This window comes from Aedes albopictus, chromosome 2, assembly GCF_035046485.1.
Source record: "Aedes albopictus strain Foshan chromosome 2, AalbF5, whole genome shotgun sequence".
NCBI lineage: Eukaryota > Metazoa > Arthropoda > Insecta > Diptera > Culicidae > Aedes > Aedes albopictus.
In genome coordinates this window covers 305,457,513-305,481,659 of record NC_085137.1, presented here as the reverse complement: position 1 = coordinate 305,481,659, position 24,147 = coordinate 305,457,513, and the positions used below count along the sequence as shown (strand labels likewise).

The 24,147-nt window shown below is 39.4% G+C and overlaps 1 protein-coding gene and 1 pseudogene across 1 annotated transcript in view; both read left to right on the top strand.

Moving 5' to 3' along the window:
• Positions 1 to 24,147, top strand: part of LOC109424263 (ninjurin-A-like) — a 233,772-nt gene that overhangs the window by 101,340 nt on the left and 108,285 nt on the right. The gene's annotated exons all lie outside the window — the stretch shown is intronic.
• On the top strand, positions 98 to 23,639 carry LOC134286656 (eukaryotic translation initiation factor 4E1-like; annotated as a pseudogene).

The window sequence follows — 24,147 nt, the reverse complement described above, 5'->3', positions numbered from 1 at the left end:
AGTTTGACTTCTTTTCTTCTGAAATGCTTAGAACGTATTGTCGATCATCACATCCGTGATGTTCATCTGGGCAACGTGCCTCTTCATGTGAACCAACATGCCTACCAATATGGTAAGTCCACTATGACTCTTTTATACAAGGTTGTTTAGGATATCGAGAAAGCATTTGCTCAAAAGCAATCCTGCTTGGATGTTTCCTTAGATATCGAGGGTGCCTTCGACAACGTGCCTTTCGATGCCATATTGGAAGCCGCATGGGGTCATGGTATATCTCCAATGATTTCTATTTGGATTCACCAAATGCTCCAAAACCGACATCTCTTCTCAACATTGCGTCAAGCGGCGATTGAGAAATTGAGTGTTTGTGGATGCCCTTAAGGGGGAGTGTTATCACCACTTCTGTGGAATCTCGTAGCAGATACGCTATTGAGGCAACTCAATAATAGCGGTTTTCCTACTTATGGTTTTGCCGACGACTATCTAGCATTGATAGTCGCTTTGTGCATCAGCACCCTTTTCGACCTGTCGCCAATATGGCCTTTCGGTTAATCCGAGTAAAACATCTATTGTTCTTTTTACGGAAAGGCGAGACCGTGATGGCGTTCGACCTTTGCGTCTCTTTGATTCTGAAATCGATCTGACTGAACATGTAAAGTACGTTGGTGTTATTCTTGATTCCAAGCTTTCCTGGACACCTCACATTGAGTTCAGAATAAAGATAGCTTGTATGGCCTTCAGGCAATGCCGGCGAACATTTGGTACAACTTGGGGTCTAAAACCCAAGTATATCAAATGGATTTAAACAACTGTGTTTCGGCCAATATTGGCCTTTGGATGTTTTGTGTGGTGACAAAAGGGTGAAATGAGAACGGTCCAATCAAAGTTAGGCCATCTCCAAAGTATGTGCCTAATGGCGATGTCTGGAGCGTTTTCTTCAACTCCCACGGCAACGCTCGAAGCCCTCTTAGACGTTGCTCCACTACACATTCATCTCAAACAAGAAGCACTTTCTTGCACTTACCGCCTATGGGTACTCGGTTTACTAGAACTAGAGGAAACTCCTGTGAACCGCACATCAACACACACCTCGTTGTTTCCACGTTTGGTGAATTGGGACAAAATTGTCCTTGCTCCAAGTGATCTTACAATTGCTTGTAATTTTCCATATAGGACATTTTCCACGAAATTCCCTTTCCGGGAAGAGTGGACATCTGGTTATCTGGAGAGAAGTGTTTCAGACGGCATCGTATCCCAAGTAACATTTTAATGACCAATTAGCCTAGTAGAGGTTTTGAGAACCGTATTAAAACTAATACCTTTTGTTTTGGTTTTAAGATGGTTCTTAGAACCTCTTCTAGTCTAATTGACTAAAAACTGTTACTTGGGATGTTACACTGATGGCTCCCTTCTCGAAGGTCGAGCAAGTGCTGGTGTTTATTCTCGTGAGCTAAGGCTGTATCAATCTTACTCACTTGGAAGACACTGCACCGTTTTTCAGGCCGAAATCTTTGCTCTTATGTGCGGAGTGCAATCAGCACTTCAGCAGCAGGTAAAGGGCAAAGTAGTATACTTCTGTTCAGATAGTCAGGCTGCTATTAAAGCACTTGCTTCAGCCAAATCTAGGTCGAAGGTAGTTATCGCTTGTCCAACTCAAATCGAGGAGATGAATTCAGCAAACGCTGTTCACCTTGTATGGGTGCCTGGCCATTCTTCCATCACTGGACATGAATTGGCTGATGAGTTAGCTCGCACTGGAGCATCACATGACTCCATTGGTCCTGAGCCAGCTATTCCGATATCGAAGTGTTGGGTAAAGCTTCAGATTCATACCTGGGCTGCTACTCAACACAGACAATACCGGAATAGTTTGGAGTCATGTCGTCAAACCAAATTGTATTATACTAAGTCATCTCCAAGGGTGGCGAAGTATCTTACAAACCTGTCAAAGCAGAATTGCAATATTCTGGTCAACGCATTGACTGGCCACTGCCGACTCAGCTATCACATGGCGAATATTCAGCAAGCTGATTCATATTCATGTGATAGCTGTGAATCCAATTATGGAACTTCGTATCATTTGATATGTAACTGTCCAGTTTTTGCGCAACTGCGTTTCCGATTATTCGGTAAACACTTATTAAGTAAAATTGACTTCAGCAACCTGAATCTTCAGGATATTCTGTTGTTCTTAACCCGCTGTGGTAAAGAGCTCTAGGCTCTCTTTCGCTTTATGCGTTATTACAGTGCTCTTTTCAGGGCGCTGTTTGAACCCTTTGTGGTACGCTTATGCGTTAGTACCCTCTTCTAGAGTATTATTTCATATTTCCCTACCTGTCCTTATCCCCATTCTTATACTTATTTCCTTCGTTTTCCCTCAGGTAGATGATGAAATAGGCTATTATTTTGGCGATGGAACAAATGTCCCAAATGGAGGATAACGTGCCTCTGAAGCCGGCCTTCTGATACCTGATACCTGATACACACCGTTAGCGGAGGTCGTGTCTTCTATGGGCTCCAGTAGAAACTAAGTACAGGGTGCTAATAGTGTCGGTACGACCTGTGGTGGCGTTGCTGAAGAACTGAGTGTGGTGGCGAAAAATTAACCATGATCTCACTGCGTTCTACGGCGAACCTAAGCACCCAGAAGGTTGCCAAAGCCAGAAGAATAAGGTGGCAGGGCATGTTGCAAGAATGGCGGATAGCAATCCTGCAAAGCTTGTGTTCGTGAATAAATTCGGATGATATAAGCTGACGTGGAATACAGCGGGTAAAAAAGGCTTTAAGTCGAGAGTGATTTGGCGAGTATAGGATGTTCTCTAGGTTGGAGAGAAACAGCAGCGTACCGAAATGTGCGGTATAGAGCTGTGGACTCAGTCTTATTTAGGTAAACATGTTATTCCCAATTCTTACTGGTTTCATTCTTCTTTGCAAAACTCGCTTCTTGGCATCTATTTCCCATGACTAATCGAAAGTTAAATTACAGACTACGGTTATTTGATTATTCTTCTCAGATAAATCGCCACTTCAGATAATGACACGTTAAACCGACAAATGAGCTTGTCATCCAATGTCTGGATAAAGTCTATTGTAACTGAAATAGATCAAACTTCACACTCTTTCGCCGTTGTCCAATAAACTTCTTACGAATAAGAGCAATCCTCTCCTAGAGTACAAGTAATCTCCAATCTTTGTGCGACCGATTTCAATTATGTCATCCTACCTGCCCTGCAGGCTATGTCGACCACCTCCTGGTTCAATGTTATTCAATTAAGTCGTCTACCAGCAACCATTCCAGCTGAGCGGCACGATGACAACGTGCAACAAAAGACCAAAAAAACAGGTGATAAAGCGTTCCGATTAGGAGCATTCTCACCACTCTTCGCTGCTGACGGCGAACCCGTCCGCGGCGATAGGGCTTTTAATGGGCACGAAATTACCCGCTGGTTTGTCTTTTGGAGAGGAAAATTACAGATTCCCGTGGAATAAGTTCTTGACAGTGAACAAAAGAGATCATCTCGATTTTTTTGCTTGGCTCTGCAAGCCCCTAACTGATAATCGGCTCACCTTGACAAATCGCCATAAAGCACACCGTCCAACTTTGTCAGGGCGACCGGCATAGGCCAATGGCAACCGATAGATGCATCAATTTCCGGCGAATTTCTTCATTTGTTACCGCGCCTCGTCGCTCAATGAGAGCGGCACGGAAGGATGGGCACAAGTTTTTGCGAAAAAAAAAATGAGACGTAGCTCATATTACTTGCACATCAATCGATCCGGCGCAGTCCACATTGTCATAGGGTACGCCGGGTTAAGTTGATATTGTTTTTAGCTAAATAGATACCTTAATACTACGTGGTACCTATATTTGTGAATATTTTGAAAATTAAAACTTATAAGAGTTCTGATTTATCTTGCCTTGCATGCTTATAATATTCAAGAATCCAATCTCGTTTGAAAATCTTATGTTAAAGTAAATAGTAAGATATATAATAGTTATCACAACTTCGTTTATTTAGATCTAAAAACAATGGTTTAAATGCTTAAGCTTTTACCACCACCTGTCATTCCGTATTTTATTGTGTTTCTGCTCGAGGTACAGTGATCGCGCTCCATGGATCACTTGAATGCACAACACACAAATTGATTTTTCATATCCTACTGAAAACCCCCACGCTGCAACAGGATGTCGCTCGTGATCGCATTATGACTGAAAGCTTCTTTTCGCAGCGGCAGGGCCTTTTCATTCGATTTAGTTTTCAATGTCAGCAGACGGAGTTTCAATCGCCAGCACCGGATCATCAGCAGCCAGGTCGACGCAATATTTGTAAGCCACCGACTTTAGTCGCCCGCTAGTCAATTGGAAATGCAAGTTCACATCCACCTTTTGGTCTGGTTTTTCGTACGTTTGGGTGCAGTGTGCCGTTTACAGATCAAAATCGAAAGTAAATTTTGATAAGTGGTTTTAGCTATGAAGGATCGCACGTGGTGTTGGCAAACCACAGCCATTGTTTTAAGATTTTTGTAGATTTACCTTCAGCTGTCTTACAAAATGTTGAAACGTTTAGCGCTGATATTCATCACCGAATTATTTCGCAGAAAACGATATCCTTGATTATTTTCTACACAACATTAGAAGTACACCCAGGGCTGGATTTATTTACAAATGTGGAGGCTCAGGGCCACAAAATTGTTCTAAAGCATTGGTTCTTATTTATTCACTTATCCTTATTTTAACTCTATTTTTTCTTATAGGCACAACGTGAGCGAAAGACTGATTGACTGATGCTGTGTCATTACAGATATTAGACGCACTCTTACAAACAAGAATAAAAAAAATATTCCATACACCTCTTTGATAGACGACTTGACAAACCAATATATGGACACATTTTGAACATTAAATCCAACACATTGACCAATATCTGTTCTTATGGAATTTTGTGGATTTCCAAAAATGTGGGGACCCGTGGTCACCCCTTTTTTATTGTTTAAGGTGAAACATCAAGAAATCTCATTGCAATTTTGCATACAAATTTTAGAGGCACAAATCTGACAAACGAAGCGTCGAATAAAGCCGCACTTGATTATTCTGGCTTTGCTCACTTGCCAAAAGAGGCAGCTTTTCCAAATCGACCGCATTTGTTAACAAATTTTTTAAATTTGTGCTCTTGAAAACGTGAGTAGGTGTCCCAGTCGGCCATTGTGGCAGCCATATTGGTACTCCTTGAAGTTTCTCCTTAAGCAATGGGCGAATAATCTGCTCAACAGACACCCGAACGGCCCAGATCCAGGTAGTGTGGGGTAGGGGACCGTCTCCTATACGCAAAATAGAAGACAGTAATGCATCATCCCCGACCCACTAAACACATTCCCATTGCCGCCAAACAATATGTCTCTCCGGAGCAGGGATGCCAGATATTTTTTTTTTTTTTAAATTTGTATAGCTATTTTAAAAAATCTGTATCCCATACAAAATTTGGGTGAAAAATCTGTATCCCATACAAAAATAAAATAGCCCCTCTAGCTCAAAAATTTGTATTTTATATAAAACAAAATCTGTACGGATGCTCAAAAATCTGTATAATACAGATAAATCTGTATATATGGCATCCCTGCTCCGGAGTTACCAAGAAGGTATTGCTTCAGAGAAAGCACTAACGTGAAACTTAAGCTGATCAAAACGTTCATTTTGCCTTACTTTATTTCATGCGATTTTATGTTTTTTAATATAACCTGTCGAACTCAAGAGCGATTAAAAGTGGCATTAAATTCATGTGTTCGGTTTGTTTATATCTTCAAACGCTAAGACCATGTAACACACTTACTACAAACATTGTTGGGCAATAGTTTTTCAAGTTTCTATGAAACACGAAACTGTATTTAACATAAAATCTGTTTTTAAAATTACGTTTCGAAAGTGTTAACTTTTGCAATCGGTGAAAAGGCAGCGAAATGACCTACTTTTCCAAATTTGAGCAAGTGTGCCGAAAAGTACTACTGTAGCGATCTGATCCGATCTGATGGTCTCCGTTTGACAGCAAATTGGTCTCAAGTTGGCTCACGATGTGACGCATCCTATCCTAGGTTTGTAGGCCTACTGAAACGCCTATTTGATCGGGTAATTGGCTAATACACGTGGAAGCCCGCTTGCCTGTTTTCTCAAAATATGTATGTGTAACAAGTTAAGGTGGTAATTGATGGGTGTTCTTCGTAATTACAAAAAAACTGTGTATGCAACAAGTTGCAAAAAGATGATTTTTAAAATTTTTAAATTTTAAATGTACGACTCGTGCTGAAAAAATCATCATTTTGCAACTTGTTGCATAAATAACAATTATGCAATTCTGTATTATGATTTCTATTTTCAATCAGAGGTTCTCAAACTTTTTTAGTTAGCGACCCACTTTTGATTTTTATAAGAATTGGTGACCCACCAGCACATATTTCCATAGAATACTTATTTTTTGCAAATTTGGACTCCCTTTATAAGTAAATGCACTTTTTGCAATTTCTCATCGTAATAGGCTGTTTTCCTCCTCTCCTCTTCTTGGCGTAACGTCCTCACTGGGACAAAGCCTGCTTCTCAGCTTAGTGTTCTATGAGCACTTCCACAGTTATTAACTGAGAGCTTCCTCTGCCAATGACCATTTTGCATGTGTATATCGTGTGGCAGGCACGAAGATACTCTATGCCCAAGGAAGTCAAGGAAATTTCCTTTACGAAAAGATCCTGGACCGACCGGGAATCGAACCCGTCACCCTCAGCATGGTCATGCTGTATACCCGTGCGTTTACCGCCTCGGCTATATGGGCCCTATAATAGGCTGTTTTACCTCACGCAAATCTGACAGAAAAAGGCCTACTTTCCCACACCAAACTTACAGTGCTGTAATGGTTCATTACAGCACTGATTTGCGTTGCGTAATGAACCATTACAGCACTGTTTTTAGTTTTGATCAACTTCTTGATGCTTTCTGGACGCAGTTTTGAAAAATTGTGACAACTGCACAGTATAACCTGTTATGATCAGATTTTCTTAAACATAACTATGATCTTCAGTGTGCAGTTTGATGCAAAAGTTTTGTTAAAAACTATCCTCAAGCGGTAATTTATGAACTTGCAAAAAACGTTGTACGCAACTCGGTGCAACTCGATTTTTACAGCGCTCGTCGTAATTATCTAACTCGGCAAGCCTCGTTGGATAAATGTACGACTCGTGCTGTAAAAATCGTCATTCTGCACCTTGTTGTGTAAACTACTATTATCACTTTCATAGGTTTTGATAAACATACGTACCGTTACGCGCTCAACTTCAAAAAAAAAAATCTATAGTGCTCATTGTGGATCACTAATGCAACACTACAGAACAGTTTTTAGGTATTCTTTCACATATTCTAGAAATAAACAAAAACATACAATTTATTGAATGTTCTCGAAGATATAGTGACAGTTGTGCTTCTGAAGAACTTTAAAATCAACTTAAGAATGGAAGATCGAGTTGAAAATGATACAAATATTTACAGCGAGTGGTCGAACATCAAGTAGTGTTTTTAGAATTATAGTAAGTTCTAAGTATTGCTGGATGATCAGATGGATCCTCTTAAAATGTTAAGCCATATCCTTCATACACACTCATATATTATTTCTATTTTTTATTGGAATCATTTTTCAGTTTTCCTTAAAAGTTTAAATTATCGACAATCAGCAGAATTTTACCGACGTTTAGCTTAACTGAAGTTCGGTAAATGTAAGGTTTCTTATCGAAGTTTGGTAATTTTTGCCGGTTTTGTGAAACACATTTATTAATATTTAAATGCTGAACTTGGCGTATAAAACTAACTAAAAATGAAAAATCAACAACTCATTTTTTTTTCCAGAACAAAACTAAAATTTAAAATGTTATTCCAATTTTAAAACTCATAGTATCAGAATCGATTTCAGAACGCAGACAGTATTTTCAATATTCATATGTACTCCAGACTAAAACGTATAATACAAAATTTTGAATAGAATTATGGAGACTACGAATTTCTAGAAATAACTGTGCCGACTCTCTATTGTTATCTAGTTGTATATAAGAAAATGGCCAGCAATATCATTTGCCATAAGTTAATCAATACCGTCGTGCGGGGCTTCTTTATACACTTTTTCGTGGTTTTTCAACTTTATGACATTGTAACTCCTAGAGTAGTGACTGGATTTCCACAATTTTTACACACAATAATCGTGAGTATGTATGTAGGATGTATACAAAATTTGAGCTAAATCCATCAATAAACAAAAAAGTTGTTCATACAGCAATCGGACACATCTCATTTAGAACTGGATGGGGGCTACTTAGGACATTTTCAACTATAACAAAACTGCATGTAAAATTTCAGGGTTATTTAGAAAACTACACTGTACAAATACTGTAGCATACTATATCGTACATGATTTCAATAAATATATACGTTATTAGATGGTTCTGTGCTATCTTTGGTATTATGAGCAGCGTGATATTGCTATGTAGACAGCCTGAAAAAAGGGACCATCAATCTTTTATTTGGGTGAAACGGTCATTTATAATGTATAACGATACAAATATTCGATTGTATATGGAACGTTGATACATTTTGAATAAAATGATCAACCCTTTGAAATTTATGAACTGTAGAAACAATGCTTACAGAGCAAATGTTCTGATACGTTATGTATGTTTATAGGTTCATTCGATATCTTTTCGCGTCCTGACAAGCAATAAACGGTCTGTTTGAAAAACAATTTCAACCAAATGAAGGAAAAACTATTGCTTCATGATAGTCCCAAAGATATCAAACAGATTTGAACCATATTTTGAATTCAAAAACCCATATTCAAAAGTGTCCAAAGTAGCCCCGCATGTCAAAAGTAACCCTGTACGATGGTACCTTTATAACAATGTCGCCAAAGCCTTCGCGACCCACTAAAAATCAACCTGCGACCCACCAGTGGGTCGCGACCCATAGTTTAAGAAACGCTAACTCATTTTGGTATCATAATGGCCATTTTTTCCGAACTGGTTCATTATGCAACAGAAATGATTTGTATAATGAAAAATAGTTTTATGATATTATGTCCATAATGCAACTCATTTGAGTTGCATTACGACCATTATGCAATTCTAATGAGTTGCATTATTGAAAAGTTATTACATAAAATTTTGTATTGAACTCGTTGCAAAACTCGATTTTTCAGCACTCGACAAGCCTCATTGGATAAATGTACGACTCGTACTGAAAAAATCAAATTTTTGCAACTCGTTACAAAAATAACCATTATGCAATTCAGTATCATAATTTATATTTTATCTTACTCATTTTAGTATCATAATGGCCAATTTTTTCGACCAGTTCATTATGCAACTGGAATGAGATGCATAATGAAAAATAGTTGTATAATGTTTATAATGCAACTCATTTGAATATTGGAATGGCGCGTACGTCACTTTGCAGAATAACAGCAGTAGAGTGTCACATTTTTTCTACCGCCTCCGTCCTAAGCGATGGTCGTCATATTTGAATGAACCCCAAAATGGATTGAGTAGGCATCAACAATCATGAGTCGCCATGCGTTTCTGAATCTCCAGTAGGGGAAAGTGGGGTAGGATGCCATTTTGCAAACTTTCATCGTTTTCAATGATAAATAGTCACATTTGTTAGGCTTTCGAAGTGGTAACAGCAACTAGACAATATTTGCTTGATACTTCAGCAAAATATTCATTAAACAATGCATTTTCATCAATTTTTAGCGTTTTTAAAAACAAGTTCGTAAAACGGAAGTGGCACAAAAAGGCCATCTGCCTTGGGGTAAGATGCCACTTCATTAAAACATTCCGACTCCCTTTCCCCCCTCGGTCACGCTTTTATCGTAAATTCAATACATGGAGTGCCACCCCCTCCCCGCTAAACAATAGTCGTCATATTTGAATGACGCCTAATATGGATAGCGTAGACTTCAACAACCCCAAGTAACACAACATGTTCCATATGAATTATTTCGACTCCAATATGACCAGTTACTGTGTTTTGGTTCATAACAATAAAACCGTTTTTCAGACAGATATATGACCGAAAAAGCGCAGAAGGTGGAGCTTCGGCAACATATTTGAGATGTTATAATCATGTTCTATATGAATCAAAGCATACTTAATAATGTTTCTTAGTATGTTTTACAATACATAATTCTGACAACTTTCAATAAACAAACTACACGTCTTCTTTTTTTTAATTGAGGATGAAAATTCAGTTTCTTTTCTAAAGTGTAATCAATGTTTGTTACATAAACGTATTCAACTAAGTTTCAAATGTCAAAAAAAAACTATTCAAGTGCAAAATATGCCTTGCGATATTATTTCAGCTTGACTATTTCAACTTAAAATTGCCTTTCTATGACCAGAAATTGTGGTGCGAGTCATTTTTTCTGGTGAAATAGGCATTTGTACTTCGATAAATTTAATGCGCCATATAAACACGTATGTTTGAACGATAATGAAATAAAATAAATTAAAACCATCGTTTTACTTGAACTAATGTAACCTAAAGTGCTTTGTTTTTCCTAAATAATATTTCTGGGGCCGGATCACAACGTCCGAGGCCATACTGTCCCGGTCGTTAAGTCGCGTTTTTTTGCGAAATAACGTCCAAAAGTTTGGGTGTGTCACAATATCCTATGTGCCTTCTTTCCTTGGACTTCGTGACATATCTGCATGTTTGGACGTTATGCCCCGCGGTTTTTCCGTGACTTTCTAGCAGAACTGGTCTAGCCGCACAAATTTTTCATATACCATATTCTCAGGTTTAGCTTCTAAAATTAGCTGTAGGCGATTGAATTTAGATATGACGAAATGAAATTTTCAACACTGATCCAAACACGCTTTCCACAAGTGTCGGCGATGACTCTCCCAAATTTATCCGGTTCGAAGGACCAAATGTTGAGGCGCCACAGTGCCTCAAACGGGAAACTCTTGGATTCCTGGCGGGATGGAGTCTCGCAAGACCTGGGGTACCAGAAATCCTCCGTTGATCCGGCTCGAAGGACCAAATGTTGAGGCGCCACAGTGCCTCAAGCGGGGAGCTAGGATTCCTGGCGGGATGGAGTCTCGCAAGACCTGGGGTACCAGAAATCCTCCGTTTATCCGGTTCGAACAAATGCTTGGGGCTCCGCAGTGCCTCAAACGGGACTTTCTTCCTCGCAAGAAAGAAATACACGGTAGTACTTTTACACTATGCACTTTATTACTTCCACTTCGCGTTGTCGAAGCCACGCGAACGCTTGTACACTTCGATATTACGCACTACTTCTTGACCGTTTGCCGGGTCAAATCAAACTATTTCCTCCTTCGGTGGTCGTCCTCTCCTTATATAGTACCCCAGATGGCTTCTGGAATGTTCCATAATTTTCCCGGATAGAACATTCAGGAACTTTCCACCATTCTGGCTGCACTGCTCGAAGAAAGCCACTCACGGTCACTCACGAGCGGCCTGCACATATTCGTCCAACTGGGTGCCACCGCAATGACGCGCGCTCGCCCGCAGCTGTCATCATCAATCATCATTGTCGGTGGTGAGTGGTCCCGCACTGGGATCGTTGTCGCCGCCGTGTTTACTTTTGTGGGAGCTTGAGTGGTGTCGTTCACAACCGTAGGGGAAAGTGGGGCACTTTCGTCACCGGAGCGTTTATGGAAAAATGGGGAACTTTCGCCACCGGAGCGTCCGATGGGCGCGAACACCCCGGAAAAATGCGCCATAAAGCCCTGGGACATTATGGCCTCGGACGTTATGATACTGCGCCAATATTTCTAATACCTGCAAAAAAAATCATACATCATGGATAAAAATGGGATAATATTTTATAAATATTGAAAGTTATAATGAAAAAATAAATGGCATACTAGGACACTGCATGCTAATTCGAGATAAGAATAGAAATTAGCATAATGCTTACCACTCAGGAAAATTTGTAAATGTAAATTGAGAACATTCTTTTGACAATGTCATACATATAGCCATCACAATTTATATGAAAAAATTGTCTGTTTCACGGATGACATGGATATAATTGCTAGAACATTTGGAAAGTGTCGAACAGTATACCCGCCTGAAACGTGAAGCAGCCTAACTGGTGGTAAATGCGAAAAGACAAAATATTTACTCAAATACGACTTTTTAATAAAAGATCATTAAAGACTAGTTTTTGGAACCATGAATATGACTTATACACGACAATATTTGTTTTGAAAAACTTTGAAACAACTGTTAAAGGACAAAATGATTAGTTTAAGACTTCTGATTATGTTTTCAGTGTTACTTGGGACCATGCACCTCCATGTGTGTGGCCTGAATTTCTGCTACACTCTTGAAAAGTTTTTTTATTTTACTTTATCTTCTTCTTCTTCTTATTTATGGCTCTACGTCCGCACTGGGACTTGGCCTGCCTCGCTTCAACTTGGTGTTATTTGAGCACTTCCACAGTCATTAATTGAAGGGGGCTTTCTTTGCCTTCCATTTCTTGAATTTGTATATTGTTAGGGTAAGTACAATGATACACTATATGCCCAGGGAGTAAAGAAAATTTGCCCGACCGGATCGGGAATCGAACCCGCCGTCTCCGGATTGGCAGCCCATAGCCTTAACCACTAGGCTAATTGGAGACCCCAGAAAATTAAATGCATTGTTTACATAATAGGGTATGTGTGCCATCAGTAATCTCATGCTCCCATTTTCATCCTATTCGAAAACAAGCGATTACGGCAACGATTGACTCCGTTCTTTTTGTTTTCATGGGTGCTCACTTCTAACAAAAAATACAAAAATAAGAAACAAAACAAACAACGCTTCAATCCTTTGTTTTTCGTGGGATGAAAATGGGAGCCATATGCTTAATAAGGGAACCAATACCCTAATTCAAAAAAAATACATGAGAAGCATTTTTTTTTAGAAATAGATAAAAAAAACCTCTCGAAAAAAAAATCGAAAAAAAGTTCTCCAAATTAATTAAAACTTCCATCAACTTTCCAGGTTTGTAAAGAGACGGCTGCCGATGAAAAGAAAGTATCGTGTATGATAATATTTTCCCACCATTGAGTGATAAACAACCGTCTGGAAATTTTGTACAACATCCGATCATTCCGGTAAGCAACAAATCTTCCATTAAATGCCTGCCGACCAGCAGACAAAGCACTTGTAAGTCATATTTATACTAGCCAACCAATTTGTTGTTTCTTTCGCCAATTGAGCTTGCTCGAAGCCGAGCTATAAACCTCTATCACCATGCGATTGATTTATGTATCGAAACTGAAAACTAGATTACCAAAACTTTGAAAAAAAAAATCGTCGGACAAACACGAACGGGGAACTACCATATTTATGTTTACATATGCTCAACATGCATGTTTTACACTTGTGGCATGTGGCCGGCTATTACCTCGCCAACAGCTGTTTGGCTTGTACATCGAGAGCTTGCTGAGTGAGACACGCCGGAGAGGAATTTCCCATGCATTTTCTCCGTGAAGGGTGGTTCTTAACGTTTCTCATTTTGCCTCGCGCGCTGCTCCGAAAGCTTTGTGTGGTACACGGTGGGGCAATACAAGACCGTTGGTCAAAACATCGTTAGGCACAATACTCTAGTCAATGCAACTGCATATTGTAAATGACAACATAACTAAAAATAATTATTAGGCATGCTTTAAGTTCACAATTACTAATTAGTACATTAAACCTTGATTGTTGCTATCAATAGAACTTAAACCGCAAAGCATTTGAACAACATATGGGAAAAAAATAATGCGACCAGTATTTTGATCTTTTGTGGCAATACCCGTATCCTTAGTATTTAGTGCATGTCGTACTACTCCATTGTCATTGAATGAAGCATATTGTCATGAAGCATCGATTTCTGTACAGTATACTTGTTTTGTTGCCCCACAGGTACAAGAAATCGAATGCGATGAAAAAGTTCCGTTTTCATAGATATTTACAGCGTTCGGAATGCTCACTCATTCTCACGAAAATCGAATTCTCCCTCACGCCAGTTTCCAGCAAAAATCTGGTTTGCGAAAACTCCCTAACGAAGAGGTGAACGAAAAAACATTTCATGCAATTCAGTATCATAATTTACATTTTATCTAACTCATTTTAATATCATAAAGGCCAATTTTTCCGAGCTGGTTCATTATGCAACTGAAATAAGTTGTATAATGAAAAATAGTTATATAATGTTCATAATGCAACTTATTTGAGTTGCATAATGAACATTATGCAACTCATATGAATTGCATTATGAAAAAACTCATTGCATAAAATTTTGTATGGAACTCGTTGCACAACTAGATTTTTCAGCACTCTTCGTATTTATCCAACTCGGCGAGCCTCGTTGGATAAATGTACGACTCGTGCTGAAAAAGTCAACTTTTTGCAACTCGTTACATAAATAAATATTTACTCATTCCCAGAGCTGCGAGATTTTCGATTGCTTCGATTGTTCGATCATGTTGTCTTTTCTTGACTCCTATAACAACAACGATGATAGCTTTTATGGAGCAAATTTATTCCCTCTTCTGTGTAGTTAGCGTGGTAGTGTGGTTAGAGTGCGCGTGTTGCGTTTGATTTTAGTCATGTTCCAGGTTCGAATCCCGTGGTGACCACAATTTTGTTAATTTGCTTCGAAAATCTTCTCGTGAGAATTTGGTTAGTGAAAATTTGGCTGAACGAAATAGTAGTTTACGCAAGAAGGTGCAGAATGAAGATTTTTACAGCAAGAGTCGTACATTTATCCAACGAGGCTTGTCGAGTTGGATAATTACGACGAGTGCTGTAAAAATCGAGTTCTGCATCGAGTTGCGTACAAGGTTTTTTGCAATTTCATAAATTCCGCTTGAGGAGAGTTTTTAAAAATCTTTCTCATCAAACTGCATACTGATGTTCATAGCCATGTTTAAAAAAAATCTTATCATAGCAGGTTATACTGTGCAGTTGTCACAATTTTCCAAAACTGCGTCCAGAAAACATCAAGAAGTTGATCAAAATTGAAAACAGTGCTGTAATGGTTCATTGCGCAACGCAAATCAGTGCTGTAATGAACCATTACAGCACTGATAATTTGGTGTGGGAAAGTAGGCCTTTTTCCTGTCAGATTTGCGTGAGGTTAAACAGCCTATTACGATGAGGAATTGCAAAAAAGAATTATTTTCAGTGATCATTTGTCGTTATCCTCCAGAGAAGTAGAGGGAGCGAAAAGTGTTCCTCATGCAAAACAGTGAAAATAAACTCTCCCGCTGGCGTGATAATAGCGTATTTCGGATCACTGAAACGAAAATTACGAACTCTGAAAAAGTGCACCCCCTGGCCGCCAGATTCTTGTTAATTCGAGTCAACTCAAAGATTATCAATTATTCAGAGTTCCAGAAAAATATTTCAAAAAATTAACAATTCTAATAATTAAAATTTTTATCCACAAATATCAACCCTTTTTTACTCGAGAACCACAGGAAATTCCGCCTAGTATTTCTCCAAGAGACAAGCTTGGTTGAATGGCTAAATTTTGTGTTGTTTATTCATGGAATACAAAAAGAGCATGGCAAATTTACCCGATATACCGGAACCGGTTTCGGTAGGGAAAAATAAGGACTTTGTTAAACCATAGGGGAGACTGGGGAGACTTGATGCCTTTTTCTTAATTTGCCTGTAACATTAAGAAAAAACACAAAACTAGATCCATTTTTCGTACAGAATGGCAGGTAAACATCTATAGCAAGTTTATACACAACAGAAGGACTTTAAATTATTGTTAAAGTTTTCAAAACTGTGTTTTTATGGAGGCATGTCTTATGATGTATTTTTCAAAAATGGGTCACAATTGATCCCCTTTTGAGCACACGTTTAATTTGAAGAGAGAATAACTCCAGAAGCTTCCTGTTCATTTTCTTTTCAAGTTTTCTTACATTTTTGATGAATATGGTGTATTTGAGATTTAAGATTTCCTTAAATTGTTAAGGATATGCCGTATTTTGAAAATGGGGACTTGATCCCCTTTTTTAATGGTGTGTAATAAAATAATAATTATCTGACACGTTTTATCATTGAATATACGAGAATTCCGAGTAAATAGAGGCTTCCAAATAGAATTTTATTTTTCACATGTATAATGTGTGTGTAATCCTCGAGGGATCGAGTCTCCCCATGTCACTGTTGTATACACTAAGCTACGTTAATTGAAATATTTATATAACAACCTTATTTGGATAAATACGTTTGATAGTATTTTATTTATACTATGTGCTGTGAAATTTTGACACGATTTGTTTCAATTTTCACAAAGTTATTGAGATTTTTCGGAATCGCCTAAAAGATTTCTGAAGGACTGAAAACAAACCATCAGCCATTAAAAAATAATGCAATACACAAATAAAATCAATTGTAGCCAAAACATTGTCGTCTGTCCAAATGTTGTTTTGGAAAAAAATATGCTAGAAGAAAACTGTTTTTGATTCCGAGAAAATATGGGGGGAACAAGTCTCCCCAGGGATCAAGTCTCCTCAGTCTCCCCTATACAGCTATAGAGTACAGTTATATGCTACTGCTACACGAATTTTCACTAGTATTCAATTCAAACAAACGTGCTAAGAGCAAAATACCAGGTATCCTTTACGAATTCTTTCAAGGATACCTTCAGAAATTCCTTTAAATATTTATTCAGGAACTTCTCCAGGGATGCCTTCAGAAATTCTTCAAGGGACTTCTTCAGGAGTTTCTCCTTCATGAATTCTTCCATGGGCATCTTGCAGGGTCCCGAAAGTGATTTTTCAGGGTTTGTTCCAAGAAATGCTTCAATAATTTCTCTCACGATTCTCGAATTACTCCAGGAATTTTTGCTCCTGAGATTGCTCCAGAGAACTTTAAAAAAATTTCCTGTATGGGTTTCACCAGACATTCCTCCGGGAATTTTTCCTGAGATGTCTGTAGAGCTTCCTCCAGTGATTGTTTCCAAAGGTATGTCAGCAGAGTCAATTCCACTAGAGGTTGCTCCAATAACTCAGTCTGGAATAATTCGAAATATTTCAGCACCTTACAGTAAAGTTTACCAGAGATTAGCTAAAATTAATCCAGGAGTTCCATAACAAATTCTACAAAACATTCTTTTAGGGTTCCATCAAAAGACTCCAACGATAATTCTTACAAAAAAATATTGCAGGCATGGATTCCTTCATATTATTTTTTTTTCTACAGAAATTTTTCCCGGAATTTGTTAAGAAAGCCTTCTTGGGATTTCTCAAAGAATTCCTCATGGGATTTCTTCAGGAATTACTCAAGTGTTTCCTTCAAGAATTCCTTCAGGTATTCACCCGGGAATTTCTTCTGTGTTTCTTTCATAAACAACTCCTGGAATTATTTTAAAAATTCCTCCAAGGATTCCCCCAGGAACACTTTTTAGAATTCCGTCAGAAGCTCCTTTTGGAACTCTTTCAGGAACTCCTCCAAGAATTAATCCAGTACTTCCTCCAGGGACTATTTAGAGATTTCTTTAGGAATACCTCTAGAAATTGCTTCCGGAATTCCTTCAGGGGTTTCTTCAGGAACTCCTGCAGGGATTCTTTCAGGAACTCCAGCAGGGATTCCTTAAGGAACTGGTATACAGGGATTCCTCAAGCAGTTCCTCCAAGAACTCTTCTTAGAATTCTTTCAGGATTTCTCCAAGGATTCCATCAGCATTTTTTCCGAAATTCTTCCTTGGATTCCTCCAGGAATTTCTCAAGAGATTCCTACACGAATTTCTTCAGAGATTCCTCTAGGAATTATTCCAGGGATTTTTAGAATTTCTCCACGAATTTGCCAGGAGTTCATCAAGGAATTCCATCATAAATTATGTCAGCAAATTATCCAGGAATTTCTCCAGGAAATCTTTCACGGGGGCACATCTTCTGGATTTTTTGCAGGAATTCCTCAACTATTCTTCCATATTTTACTCCAGGAATTGCTGCAGGGATTCCTGCAGCAATTCCGCCTAAACTTCCTCCAGGAACTTCCTCAGGGATTTTTTCAGAGATTTCTCTACAAATTTCTCTAAGGATTTTCCCAGAAATCAGTAATTGTTGCAAGAATTCCTCCAGGAGTTCTTTCAAGGATTTTCCAACAGTTCCCAAAAGAAAAAATCCAGGCATTTCTCCAGGATCTCCTCCAGGAAATTAATCCAAAAATTTCTCAAGCAATTTCTCTAGGAATTGATCAAGGAATTGCTCCTGGACATCCTTCAGAAATTATATCAGCAATTCCTCCAGAGATTCCTCCAGAGATTTCTTCAGGATTTCTCAGAGATTCCTTCAGGAATTCGTTTGAGAATTTCTCCAGGAATTCCTCCAAAAATTCCGCGAGAAATTCCTCCAGAATTTTCTCAAGAGGTTTTTCAGAAATATAAAAATAAAAGAAATAGAATTAGAAATCTCCCAGTATTTCTCTGGAAATTCCTCTTAAAAAAATATCAAGTAATCCTTTCAAGAATTCCTTTAGAGATTCCTCGAGGCATCATGGATTCCTCCAGCAATTCCCACAGGAATACCTTCAGGAATTCTTCCAGGCATTCCTCCAAGATTTTATCCAGGATTTTCTCCAGGAACTCTTGCAGGAATTCCTCCATGAACTCCTGCAGGAATTCCTCCAGTATTTCTTCAGGAAATCCTCCAGGAATTGCTTTTGGACCTCCTTCAGAAATTATGTCAGCAATTTCTCTAGGGATTCCTTCAGGCATTTCTCCTGGAATTTCTGGAATAGCAAATACTTCTAATATATCTGATACTTCTCCAGAGATTTCTCCACGAATTCCTCCAGGGATTTTCCCAGGGATTCCTCCAGGAAATCCTTCAAAGATTCCTCCAAGTTACTCCAATACTCCAGAAGTTTCTCTAAGGATTCTTCCAGGAAATCCTTTAGTGATTTCCATAGAAATTCTTCCTGGAAATTCTCTAGGAATACCTTCAGGAATTTCTCCAGGAGCTGCTGGACATCCTTCAGAAATTATGTCAGCAATTCCTCCAGAGATTCATCCAGGGATTTCTCCACAAATTTATTTAGGGGTTTCCCCCAGGGATTCTTTCAGGAAGTCTATCGATGCTTTCTCCAGGAATGACGCCAGAAATTCCGCTAGAAATTCCTCCGTTCTCAAGAGATTTTTTCAGAACTATAAAAATATCAGAAATTTAAATAGAAATTTTCCAGAATTCATCTGAAGAATCCTTTAAAAATTCATTCAGTAATTCTTTCAAGAATTCCTCTGGAAATTCCTCCAGCAATTCCCACAGGAATGCCTCTAGAAATACCTCAAGGCATTCCTCCAGGATTTTATCCAAGAATTTCTCCAGAAACATCTTGAGGAAGATTTCTCCGGGAATTCATCCAGAGATTGCTCCAAGGATTCATCAAATAAATTTCTCCAAGAATTACGTCAGGAATTGGTTCAGAAGTTTCTCCAGGAATTCCTCCAAGATTCGCTCTAGAGATTTTCCCAGGAATTGCTTCAGGGATTCCTCCAGGAATTGCTTCAGGGATTCCTCCAGGAATTCCTTCAGGAATTTTTGCAAGAATTCCTCCAATGAATCGTTCAGAAATTTATCTGGACTCCTTCTAGGATTTCCATGTGAGATCTCTTCAGTCATTTTTCTAGGTATTCCTCTCATAATTTATACAGGAATTCCTCCAGGTATACTTTCAAAAATTCTTTCAGTGATTCCTCCAGGCATTTCTTCAGGAATTGCTCCAAGGATTCATCCAGGTGTTTCTTCGGGGATTTATCCAGGAAGTCTTCCAGGGATGGCTCCATGAATACGTCCAGGAATTGCCCCAGGAATTCCTCATGTGATTTCTTCAGAAATTCCTCTCAGGTTCTCTTCAAAATTTTATTCAGGAATTCCTTCGGAAATTTCAGAAATCTTTCAATGATCTTTTTAGGGATGTATCCAAGAACTTCTCCAGGATTATCTGATGATTTTTTTAATGATTTTTTTCAAGAATTTCTTCAGGAATTCCTCCAGCGAAGATAACTTAAAGGGACGCATACAGGAACCTGGAAATTCTAGATTAGTCCTCAACAGTTAGTCCTTGACAAAAAAAAAACATCAGAGCAAAGAAATGCACGAATAAATAAAAATCCTTAATCTTCCAGAAATTGGTCAACACATTGATTTGTGTACACCAGGCGAGGTTTTTTTAACGTATTGTGTACAACATCGTGACTGCTGAAGGGATAAATAACGCTTTAAGAATATAATTTTATTATGTTCAATTTCATCGTATTACATTTAGTTATAAAAGCTAGAAGCACAGACTAGTAGGTACAAATTTGCTAAGGATGCAGCTTCACCAGGCATTCTAGTAGTTTACAGGGATTTGAGGGATGTTTCAGGAGATATCAGAGCCTTTCCAAGGGAGTTTCAGATGCGTTTTAGGGTTTTCAAGTGCATTCCAGGGAATTTCAGCAACGTTTTAGGAGTGTTCAAGGGGGTTTCTGGAGTGCTCCAGAGGATTTCATGGGCGTTCCAGGAGGTTTTAGGAGCGATCAATGTGATTTCAGCGGCGTTCCAGGGGTTTTATGGGTGTTTCAGGGGATTTTATAGGAGGTACAGGGAGTTTCAGGATGCTTCAGAGATATTCCAGGGGGTCTCAGGTGCGTTCCGGGGGGTTTCAGTGGCGTTCCAGGTTGCTCAAGGAGTAATCTAGGGTATCTTAGAAAGTTTCAAAAAGGGCCCATATAGCCGAGGCGGTAAACGCACGGGTATTCAGCATGACCATGCTGAGGGTGACGGGTTCGATTCCCGGTCGGTCCAGGATCTTTTCGTAAAGGAAATTTCCTTGACTTCCTTGGGCATAGAGTATCTTCGTGCCTGCCACATGATATACACATGCAAAATGGTCATTGGCAGAGGAAGCTCTCAGTTAATAACTGTGGAAGTGCTCATAGAACACTAAGCTGAGAAGCAGGCTTTGTCCCAATGAGGACGTTACGCCAAGAAGAGGAGGACTTAGAAAGTTTCAGAAGATTTCAGGGTGCACCAAAATGTATCTTTCAGATGAGTTCCAGGGGCATTTCATGGGGTATCTGGAGGTTGCATGGCACGGTAAAGGCTGGGTATACTGCGCAATTCAGATCCCATTGCGATCCACTAGCCTCTGCCCAGCGACTCCTATCCCTACCTCCACGCGGTGCCGGCCGGAAACTATGAGCAACCTTAGGGAAGATCGGGTAACCAACCCCGGTGGGAACTTTGGTCGTAGGCTGACAGGGAAGGGGGGGTTTGCTTCGGCAAACCTGAGCGTCTGTTCTCCAGGAGGAGCGGCTCACAACAGCGTCTGATCCCCATGTTAGGGGCGGCTGATCTACGTCCGAGTGCCAGGGAAGGACTCTAAGCTCAACTGTGCACTATGGTCCTCCGGAAAGTAAGGGGTTGGTGTCAGGCCCTACGAGCCAGCCGTAAAAAAACATTGTAACGGAAAATCAGCAACAGAATAATACGAACCGAGACCAACGGCAACGACCCCAGCGAACCAAAAGGACTTGCGATTGGAAACTCGGTACGTGGAACTGCCGATCTCTCAACTTCATTATTGGGACCACCCGCATACTCGCCGATCTACTGAAGGACCGCGGGTTCGGCATCGTAGCGCTGCAAGAGGTGTGTTAGACAGTATCCATGGTGCGAACGTTTAGAGGTAATCATACCATCTACCAGAGCTGCGGCAACACACGCGAGCTGGGAACAGCTTTCATAGTGATGGGTGATATGCAGAGGCGCGTGATCGGTTGGTGGTCGATCGACGAAAGAATGTGCAGGTTGAGGATCAAGGGCCGATTCTTCAACTTCAGCATAATAAACGTGCACAGCCCACACTCCGGAAGTACTGATGATGACAAGGACGCATTTTACGCGCAGCTCGAACGCGAGTACGATCGCTACCCAAGCCACGACGTCAAGATCATCATAGGTGATTTGAACGCTCAGGTAGGCCAGGAGGAGGAATTCAGACCGACGATTGGTAAGTTCAGCGCCCACCAGCAGACGAACGAAAACGGCCTACGACTTAAGGGTATGCGGTATGGGATTTTTTCAAAGCGAAACAAGACGAAACGATATGTGAAATTTCTGACGCAATGCGGTACGAAACGAAACGAAATTCAAAAATGTTTCGTGAGATCGATTTGAAATCCGAATTCACTCGGTATTTTTCGAAACGAAACGAAATTTTCGAAAAAGTTCCGCGGAATTTTGCAGTTATATCAAATTCATCAGGAAATGGATGCTGCGTGTTTGATTTTTTTTTCGGTGTTCCAGTTTAGTCTCATCTTCAAGACTTCATTTGCTACAGCTCCATTTTTAGGTTTGTTGCTGGGGCTGCCGTTTTTCTACCGTTTCTCACATCAAATCCGACATTGGATTTGTCTTCGGTAAGCTAAAATGCTAAAATAATACATTTATTAGAACAAACATACACATGAAATATAAAACTACTCACAAATTCGGTGATTTAATTTGGAAACACCTTCTCACAAAACTTACAATTGAATTCCTATTCGCATGCATTTTATGCATAATGAATGACTAGGGATGTTCAAATATAATTTGATATTTATGTCTAAACATTTCAGATAAGTACCCAACTTTGCCTAACAAGGGTGGAGGACCATTTGGGCTCTGGACCGATTCTGACCACTTTGACCTGTAAGTCAGCCAATATTGTAGCAATTAACTTGGAGTTTTGCACATCTCACTGCGTAAAAAAAATCAAGTCATTTATACAGATGTTTCTTTTTCAATGAGTATTCAAGATTTGGAGCAACTTGCTAGTGGAATCTAAGTAGAATATAGTGGGAATTTGAAGTTAAAGTCCTAATGGAGTTTGGAGATAAATACTTGGAATGATATCTTGGGACATTTTTTTCGTGCTGAGGAATTTCATTTGGACGAATGGCGTGTGGAACTAATACTTCGGAGAAATAGAGGAAGCAAACGGAAAACACCGTGCAGAACAACGCCGACCAGGGAGTCATCATCGCCCCGGAATGTTTGATCAAGTACCCGCTGCAGTCGACCTAGGCGCTCTGGTACCAGGAACCGGACCGCGCCAAATTGTGGGAAAACACCCTGAACGGTGACCAGCTTTTCCAAAGTCGAGAGTTTTGGAGTCTGTACAATCACATCAAGAGCCCGGCCGACGACATCAAGGTTGGTAGCGATTACTCTTGGTTCAAGATGGATATCCGTCCGATGCAAGAAGACGATAGCAACAAGCGCCGCGGCTGGTGGATGTGCTACGGTTGCAGCGTCAGGAGCTGGACAAGTACTGGCTAGATACGATTCTGTGTCTCATCGAAGAGGTATTCGTAAGGCAATAGTAAGTTTTCAACGATAAAAGGTAAATATTTTTTATTCACGTATACAATACTTTATTTTTTCGATCATTACATTCCATCCAAATTCAAAATCTGGTATATGTAATAGAATAACCGTCTTTCAAATGCCAACATAACAATAATATAATGCAAATATAACACAACCAGTTCTGTGGGTTAAGAGGAGGGTTATCAGAGCCGCCAGTCGATACATTATATATGGTTGGAAGAGTGGAGATGCCAACTTCCCTTTAAAACCATTATGTAGACAATGGTGAACTCTTCTTCTTCACATTCATTGGGGCATCCTCCAATGCGATGGCTTGCAATATATATAATTGTGTGATCTTGATTTAAAAAAAAAAAATCAAGATAAGTATAATTATAATGTTTTGCTTGATCGAATCACATTGGGTGGACAGCCCACTGCTATCGGGCTTAGTACCGTGCTACAATGAATGGAGAACTATCATCATCATCATCATCATCAATACTTGGAATGACATCTTGGGTATCTAAACTCTAACAATATCTTAAATACAAAAAAATAAATAAAAAAAATTTTGGATTCATTTCTCGTGCAGCTGGTTGATGATTATTACTTCTCTACTTCACACGATTGCTCTAGAGCACCATCGACTTTCGACGAACTCCAGACAAGCGGAATTAGATAAATATGATGCAATACTTTTTAGAATATGATTGTAATCTCATTAGGTAAATCCAAATCCTAACTACTTGTTTCAAAAGTGTAACT